Source organism: Xylaria bambusicola (genome assembly GCF_022495145.1).
Source record: "Xylaria bambusicola strain CBS 139988 unplaced genomic scaffold F5B22scaffold_44, whole genome shotgun sequence".
Classification (NCBI taxonomy): domain Eukaryota; kingdom Fungi; phylum Ascomycota; class Sordariomycetes; order Xylariales; family Xylariaceae; genus Xylaria; species Xylaria bambusicola.
Genome location: NW_025953597.1, coordinates 332701 through 342095, shown reverse-complemented (window position 1 = coordinate 342095; position 9395 = coordinate 332701).

The window sequence follows — 9395 nt, the reverse complement described above, 5'->3', positions numbered from 1 at the left end:
TTAGGCTTTATTTATTTAATGGACCTTAACTATTATTAAAGATATTAATTATTATAATATATATATTATAAAATAGTTAAAGTTTATAAGGTAAGGTAGTTAATAATACTTTAAAGATTTTAATAACTATTTATAATTATTAAAAGATTAAAATAAATAGAAAATGCCTATAATAAGTATATAATTTTATTATATAAAATTAATAAACTTCCTTTATATTAAGTTTAAAAGTTAAATGATTTTACTTTTAACTATTTATAAGGGTATAGTTTAATTAGTTATATATTATTATAAATTTATAAACCTTAATTAATTAGGTTTAATAATTAATCTATTAGTAAATTAGCTATAGAATATTATTAAATTAAAAGCGATTTAACCTAGGTTTATAATACCTTTAATATTTATATTAATTAAGGACCTTAACCTTTTAGCACTATTAATAAATAGGACTTATTAAAATTATTAAGGAATTATTATATTTTATAAGCGTTATAGTTTTAAAACTTATTAAAGTATAAAATATCCTATAAAGAATTTAAAAGCGGGCCCTTTATAATTATAGGTTTTTTTATTAATACTTTATTAATGCTTTAGTTTTATATAGGGGGCGTTTTAAAGGTTTTTTATCCTATTAATAGGTTAAAAAGAAAGCTTTAAAGGGGTTTTTTCCCTTTAAATAAAGCAATGCTTTAATAAATATATATTGTTTGCTTTATATATATATTTATTTATTTATTTAATCCTTATAGGATTATTATTAGTTTATTTATTTAATCCTTATAGGATTATTATTTATTTATTTATTTAGTTTTTATAGGATTATTATTAATTAGTTTATTTAATCTTTATAGGATTATTATTTTAGTCCATTTTTAATAGGAAATTATATTTATTTTAAAGGGTAACCAGTGGTGGTTAATTTTTTATATTATTTAAGCTTTATATATTAAGCAGTAATATTATTATTTATATTAACTATATTAAGTGTTAAGCTTATAATTGTTTAATGTTTTTATAAAGGTTAAGTGTTATTGTTCCGAAGCTTAGCCTGGTATTTTATACTTTAATTATATAAGGTTTTATTAATTTAGTTAATTATTTATAAATTAATAGTGAAGTTAACCTAAAGCGATTATAAAGTTAGTTTAAGCCCTTAAAAGCTATTCCGTAATGTTTAAATCTTTAGTTACCATTTATAAGGAGCTATTTATAAAGCTTTAAAAAGCTTTTAATTATTTATACCTATAAATTAAGGTTAATTTATTTAGGAAGGTAGGGATAATTATTATAAATCCTAAGTCTTTACTTTAAGTTAAATGGTAAGGATATTAACCAATTATATTATACCTATTTTTATATATAAATATAGTAGTTTTATTAGTTATATATTATTTAGAATTGTTTTTTTTCCTTTATGTTATAAGTAGGTTGAATTTTAAAGGTTAGGTACAATGTTATAAGTTTCTTTAATTTTATAATAGGTATTTAATAAGATTAAAGTTTAAAGAAGGGAAGAATCTCCTTCGAAGTATATACGGAAAGGGTATAAGATATATATAAAATATATATATTTTAAAGGCCTTAGGATACTATAATATAATAACTACTCCTTTTTCTTTAATTAGTTTATTCCTAACCTAATATATAATTAATCTATTAATTAAGTATAAAGTAAAAAGTCCAATTATATAAGTATACAGTGTAAAATATTATAATAAACGTATTAATATAGTTTATTTATATAAAGCATTATTATAATAAAAGTATATAGGTATTAAACCTATATTTATTTTATAATTTATATATGTTATATATTACTTTTATAGTAAAATCTATATATATATTCCTATTAATTGTTTATTAACTTTTTTTCTTCTCTTTTTCTTTTTTTTTTAACTATTATTAATTTTAAAAATTAGTTTTAGCTAAAAATTATTATATTACCTTTATCTTTACCTTATTTCCCTTTCTTTTTTTATTATATTTATATTATTATTACTATTGTTTAAATTATACCTTTTAAGGGTAAAAAGGGTAAAGGTAAGGCTTAAGCTTTAAAGAATAACCATATTACCTATAGCAGTAAGGGTAAAGCGTTATTACTATTACCGCTATTCGAATATAATAAAGATATAGATAAGGAGTGCACCAATAACAAAGTACCTATATTACTATTACTAGTATTATTAATATTATTTATTCCTTTAATATTATTAATATTGCTATTAGGCGGTAATAATAATAATAATAACTATAGAAAGGGTAGTTTAGGCTAAGGCTACAGCGGATCTACTAGCCTTTTGCTTAATGATTATTCGAGCTATAGGGGTAATTTAAATATTAAGGGCAAAAACCCCTAAAAGAAATATAAATAATCTATAAAAATAAAGAATTAACGCTATAGTAAATATATTAACCCTATAGCTATACTACCTATATTAATGTATTATAATTATATTAAGTATATTAAATATATATATTAGCTTAACTTTAATTTTTTGCTTAAATTTAATTATTTATTTAATAAATCTAGCTTTATTAATTATTATAGTTATATTAAAGTATATTAAATATATAAGCTTATTAATATTTTTATATTTATATTATATATAAATTATTATTTATTTAAATTTAACTTCTGCTTATAGTAGCTTTTAAAATTATCCATTTTATTAAACTCCTTAAATAAAGTTAGTAAACATTTATACCCAAAATAATTATTAATAATATTTAAATTATAAATAATAATAAAATGGAACTTTAATTTAGCCTATTTAAATTTTATACTAATATTATAGCTATTTAATATTACCTTATTAAATTATATTTATACCTTCTTTTAATTTATTGGAATTATTTTAATATAATTAATAATTAGGTTAATAAAAAGGTATAAAGCTATTTTATACCTATTTTAAACTTATTATACATTATAATAATATTATATTTATATTTAAATAAAAGTATTTGTTTAATTATAATTATATTATTATTAAACAATAATCTATTACTTATAATATAATTATACCTATCCTAATTAATATTATAAGTAATTTTACTTTATACTTTTTTTATACGCATTTCTAACTTAAATAAAATGTAGCTTAACGCCAAAATTACTTTTAAGCAATTTCTTTATATATATATTTATAAAATCCTAATTTAATTATATAGTACGCCTTTATTTTATTATTTATAATAAAAGTAAAAACTTTTATAATTAAGCAATATAACAATGCTTAATAGGGTAAGGTTTATAATTGGATAAAGCTTTATAATATTATTAATTTTAATAATTATTAAATTTAACCTTATTTTATATATAGCTTAATAATAAAGTATAATAATTTTTTAACTTTAAGGTTAAAGGTTTAATTCCTTTTATATTAAAATAATTATTTTTGTTTTTTTTATAATTAATTTAGGATTTTTAAAATCCTATTAGGTTTACTTTATATTTTATATTAATAATATTAAATATGGTTTTAATTTATACCCAATTTACTGTTTTTAATTTTCTTTTTTTATTTTTAACTTTATTGTTTTTTAAAATTTTTAACTACCTTTAGCGTTAAAATGTTAAATTATAATACCCATTAATTGTATTTAAAAGGTTAGCCTTTTTATTTAACCTTATAATATTAATTTCTATTATATATTATTTTATTTACTATATTTTTAACCTTTTATTCTTTTAAATTATCTTTAAAATTTAATATAGGTAGATTATATTTATATTTAACAGTTTAAAGTTTAATTAATTAAATTAAGAAAACGGGGTAAAGATAAGTATATTATAATAGGAAATTAATATAATATACTTACGAATTAATTTTACTTATAATTTTAAAAGGTCCTATATATTTAAGTATTAACTTTTTATAATAAAACTTTATATTTTTTATTAATAATATAATTAAGTTTTTAACTTTAAAGGTTATTAGTTTATATTTATTATTATAATATTTTATATATTGTTTTAATATGATTTATTATTGCTTTACCATTTTATTTCTAATTGTTTTTAATTTATTAAGTTATCCTTATATAGCTAGGACTTCCTTTAATATAAAATTATCCTTAATGAATAATTTAAATTTAGGAATGTAGCTATATAAAGCTTTAAAAGGTAATTTTTTAATTATTAAATTAATTGTTAAATTTATAGCAAAAAAGGCTTATAAAAGAAGTTAAAGCTAATTAATCTATTTTTTATTAATAAAACATTATAAATAACCTTTAATTATTTAATTTATTTATTCCGTTTAATTATTGGTCCTAAGGTAAAATGTAATTAAAAGGTATTGTTTTATTTTAAAGTAGTAATAAAGGTTAAATTAAAATTAGCTTATAAAAATAGTACCTTTATTTAAAATTATACCCTATAAGCTGCTATATAGGTACTTAATTTTATTATAAAAAAGGATAGCTAGTTTTATTAAAGTAATAATAATATTAATTAAAAATAGGTATATAAGCTTAATAAATTTATTAATAATAATTAATATAAAGTTAATTAATTTTCCTTTATAAAAGGTTTTAAATAAACCTATAATAAAGTTTATAAAGAGTTCTTATATAGGTTGATTAAAAATTAATAAGGTATCTAGTTTGTTATATTTTTAATAATGTTTTGCTTTTATTTTAAAGTAGATTATATAGGACTTTATATACTTTTGAATATTATTTTATATATCTTTTTAAAAGAATTTACAGCATAGGAGTTTTAAAGTATAAGTTTAATTAAAGTAACCAGCAATAGGTTAATTATAATATAATTTAATAAGCTGAAAATGGAGGGACTTTTTAAAGGGAATATAAACCTTTTCCTTATAGTAAATTAGGTTTTTTTTTATTAACTATTAAGGGTCCGTAGCCTTTTTAGCTTTAAATTAATATAGAATTACTTAACATTTAGGATCTTTCCGTTAAACCTTTAGGATTAAGTTACCTAGGTCCTTAAATAGCTTTAGGTTTTTATTTTTTTTAATATCTATAGCTATTTATATTTATTTATATATAATTGCCTATATAAGAATGGTCCATTTAATAGGTATATATATAGCATATAGCTTATTAATTAATATTTTAAAGTATAGATTAAAAACTTTAAATTGTTATATTATAATAATTTTCCTTTTTAATATAGGAAGGATATTTATATTAATAGGCAAAATAGCTATAAAATTAGGGCGGCATAAAGGTAGGTTAGCCTTGTTTTTTTTACCTGCCTTATATTTAATAATAAAGTTAAAAGAAACTAAATATATATATTAATAAACTTACTTCCTATTTAACTTTAAGGTCCTTATAAATACTTAAAGATTATTATAATTGGTTAATACTTTAATTAATAGGTAGCTTCCTTAAAGGTAATGCTACTAATACTTAAAGTAATTTATTATTATAAGTATTTTTTAATTAGAAATATTATATTGTATTTCCTATTTGGAAAATTTATAGGAATAAAACGTAATTAATTTAAATATACTTTAATTATTTTATTAGGATAGGTTACCTATAAATGCTGCCTTAAAGGAATTGGTTTTTAATAATATTTACTTTTTAGAGCTAAAATATATAAGGAAAATAGCCTCTTTAAATATAGCTTAAAGATCTTTAAATACTTTTATTATAGCTATATTTAATAAAATTTAACCCTTTTTTATTCCAAATATACCTTTCTTTAAATAATATATTAATAGTAATATAATTTAGGAAAACCTATTTATAAAGCAGTAATAAAAGTTATAAAACCCTAAAAATTATTATAATTTTTTATAAAAATTTAAAATTAGCTAACGCATCTCCCACTTGACCTGGCCACCCAATTGACCTGGCCACCCCCCTAGCCCATACAAATAACATCAGTGCGCTAATCACGTGATAATTTAATAACTCTACGAATACTCATCATATAAAATAATAAAATATACCATTAGATTCGTAATAAAAAGAGCTATTTAACGGTACCCTTTACTAACTTTTACGACTTATATTCGCGGAGTTATCAAGCAATACGCTAAAGTAAGCGCTAAAATAATCCCTGCTTAGCGCTACCTTAGCGTATTGCTTAATATCTCGCTTAATAAATTTTCTAAAAAATAGTAAAAAATACCTCTAGATTCCCCTTTAACTAATGGATTTAATGGTACTAATTATTAAATCGTACGATTAATATTCGTAAAGTTATTAAAGATTGAAATAATGGGGTTTTATATAGGTTATTGGGGTGGCCAGGTCAATTGGGTGGCCAGGTCAAGTGGGAGATGCGTTATTAATTAATTATATTAATTTTTAAAGGATCTATTTTAATATTTTAATTAAAAATAATATAATTTAAAAATTTAATCTTTTTTTAATAAAATTAGCATTTAGAGGGCTTAATATAAAGGTTTACTTTTTATAATCTTTTAATAATAGCTTAAATATATTTTATATATAATTCCCTATTTATAAAAAATATAAAGATATTATCCAAATAAGCAATATAAAAAATATTTAAAATATTATTAAATGCCTTTTATATATAGTTTTAAAAGGTAATAGGAATGTTTAATAAACTTATAGGTATAATTAGAAATTTATAATAGCTATAATAAGTATAAAAGGCTGTTTTCCATTTATTTCCCTTTTAAATATAAATATAGTAATAGGCATCCTTTAGGTTAACTTTTATAAATATCTTTATTTAAAAGATTCTATCTAATAGTTCCAAAATAAGGGGTAAAGTATAGCAATTTTTATATAAAATATAGTTAAATCCTTTATAGTTTATATATAAATATAAACCTTTATCTTTTTTAGGAATAAAAAGGATAGGTATTTTGGTTAAATTAATTAATTTTTTGATTTTTTTAACCTTTAACATTTTATTTAGCTATTTTTATAATTCCTTAAGTTTATTCTATATTAAAAGGTATATAGAATAATAGGGAACTATAGCGTTTTTTTTAAGTTTAATAGCTAAATCTCCTTTTTTTAAATAGGGAAGTATATTAGCTTTATTTATATAAAAGAAATTAATAAGGTTATAAAACTTTTATAAAATACCGTTAAATTCTATATAAAATATATATAATTCTAATTCTTTTAATTAAACTAATTCTAATAATTAAATAATTATTTAATAATATAGTTCATTTTTATAAACTTTTATAAATTAATATAGGATAAGTATTTTAAAATAATAAGCTTTAAGTTTAAAGAACTAACAATTTATACCTAAATTTAATATAATTCTTTAATCCTTTAAAGTAATTTAAAATAATAAAATAAAATTGCTTTTTAAATAATAATTATAGTTAATAGCTATATATATATATTTAAACTTATAAATAATACCACAATCGTTAATTAATTTATAAATAACCTAATAGGCCCTATATAACGGAAAATTACCGCTTATAACATATTATAATAAAGGGGTTTAAAAAGGAGCCTTTTCCAATTTATAATAAAGTATAAAAGTAAAGCTAATACAATTACATTTAATATAAGAATTTAAATTAATATAAATTTATAAAGGTAATTTCTTTAAACTAAATATATAAATTATATAAAGGGTATAAAAATAACGTATAATAGGTATATAAAGGGGTAGATTTAACCTAATACCTTTTATTAGCTTAAAAGGTATTAAGCTTCCGATCTATTTCCTAATTATTTATTATATTCCAAAAAATTATAATATTTTAATAAAAGGGGGGTATAAAAACGGTATAGTAACTATTATTTATTTTTAGCTTTATCCTATTCTTCATTTATTTAAACTTTTTAAATAGTTTATTTTTATACTATATAACCTATATAACTAAGGTTTTAGTTTTATTTAAATTAAATGCAATTTAGGGCAATATAGCTTAATTAACTATAATTAAAATAAATTACTCCTTTATAGTTTCTTTAATTTGGTCCATTTTTATTATTACTTTATAAATAATTTAAAGGAGCTTTAAAAGGGGGTTAACTTTTTAAAATAAAGTTATTAAATTAACGGTTTTTTTAATAATTAAAACTTTAAAAACATTAATAATAACTATTATTATTATTTCCTTAATAGCTATAACTATTATTATTACTTTAATAATTATTATTATTACTATTACCTTTATAATTATTAATATAATTATAATTAAAGCTACTATTATAGCTATTACTATTATATCCTTTATATTTATTTTTACAATTATTATTAATAGCTTAACTATTACTTTAGCTTTAGCTTATATTTATAGGTAGTCCATTATTAATTTAAGTATTTTTTTAGTTTAGGCCTCTTTTTCTTATAATTAGCCTATTAGTTCTTATTTATTAATTCTTAGCATTATTATACTATATTAATTATTTCGGTCCTAATTTTTAATAAAAGGTTATAGAAATTTATTAATTCCTTTTATAAAGGTTTATTTAATTTTTATTAATATAATAAAGCTCTTTTACCTTTATTTTATTTTAAGTTTTAATTTTTAATATTAGCTAAATATTAGTTAAAAAGTTTTAGGTCCTAATTAATATATTATATAGCCCTTTTAAATTATATATTAATATTAACTTATAGGAAGAATAATTAATATAATAAAGTTTTAATTCAATTTAAAAATATATCCTAATTAAACTTTATTTACTTCTTTTTTATATATTTAAACCTTTTTTTTATAATTTAATATACATTTTTATAATTCCTATTTATTTTATTATATATATAAAGAATTTTAAGGGTATTAGTTTTAAACTTACAATTAGCTTTATAGAATATAGTTTTTAATTCTTCTATTTATTTTAACCATTTTAAATAGGTAAATTTTATATTAAGGGGGTTATAATTAAATTTAAAAAGCTAGCTTAAATTAACTTCCTTAAAAAAATAATATCTATAATAGTATATATAATTTAAATATAATTAATATATATAATTACTCTAATTATACTTTATATTAAAGTTAGATAATAAGGGGTTATTATTATTAGGATTACCCTCTTTTTAATCCTAATAATATTATTAATTATTAGGGGTCCATGAATTATTAAGGTTAAAGCAATGCCCTAATTTATTTAAATTTAATATTTTTAAGTTTTTTCCTCTTTTATTTAAATATAATTTAAAAGGGGTATAGGTTACCTTTAAACTTTAAACAACCTTCTTTCCCTTAAAAAGTTATTTCTTTAGCTCTATAATTTTAATTAAAAGTTAAATATTTATTTATTATAATAATTAAGCATTAGCTTTATTTATTAAATTAAAGTTATTAAAAGATTTTAATAGTTAATTTTAAGTTTGTTATTCTTTCGGAAATAAATCGTACTAACTTTATCCTTAAACTATTATTAAAAACTCTCCTTAATCTAAATTTCCTAAAAGAGCGCTAGCTTTAATTATCTATTTACGCGTA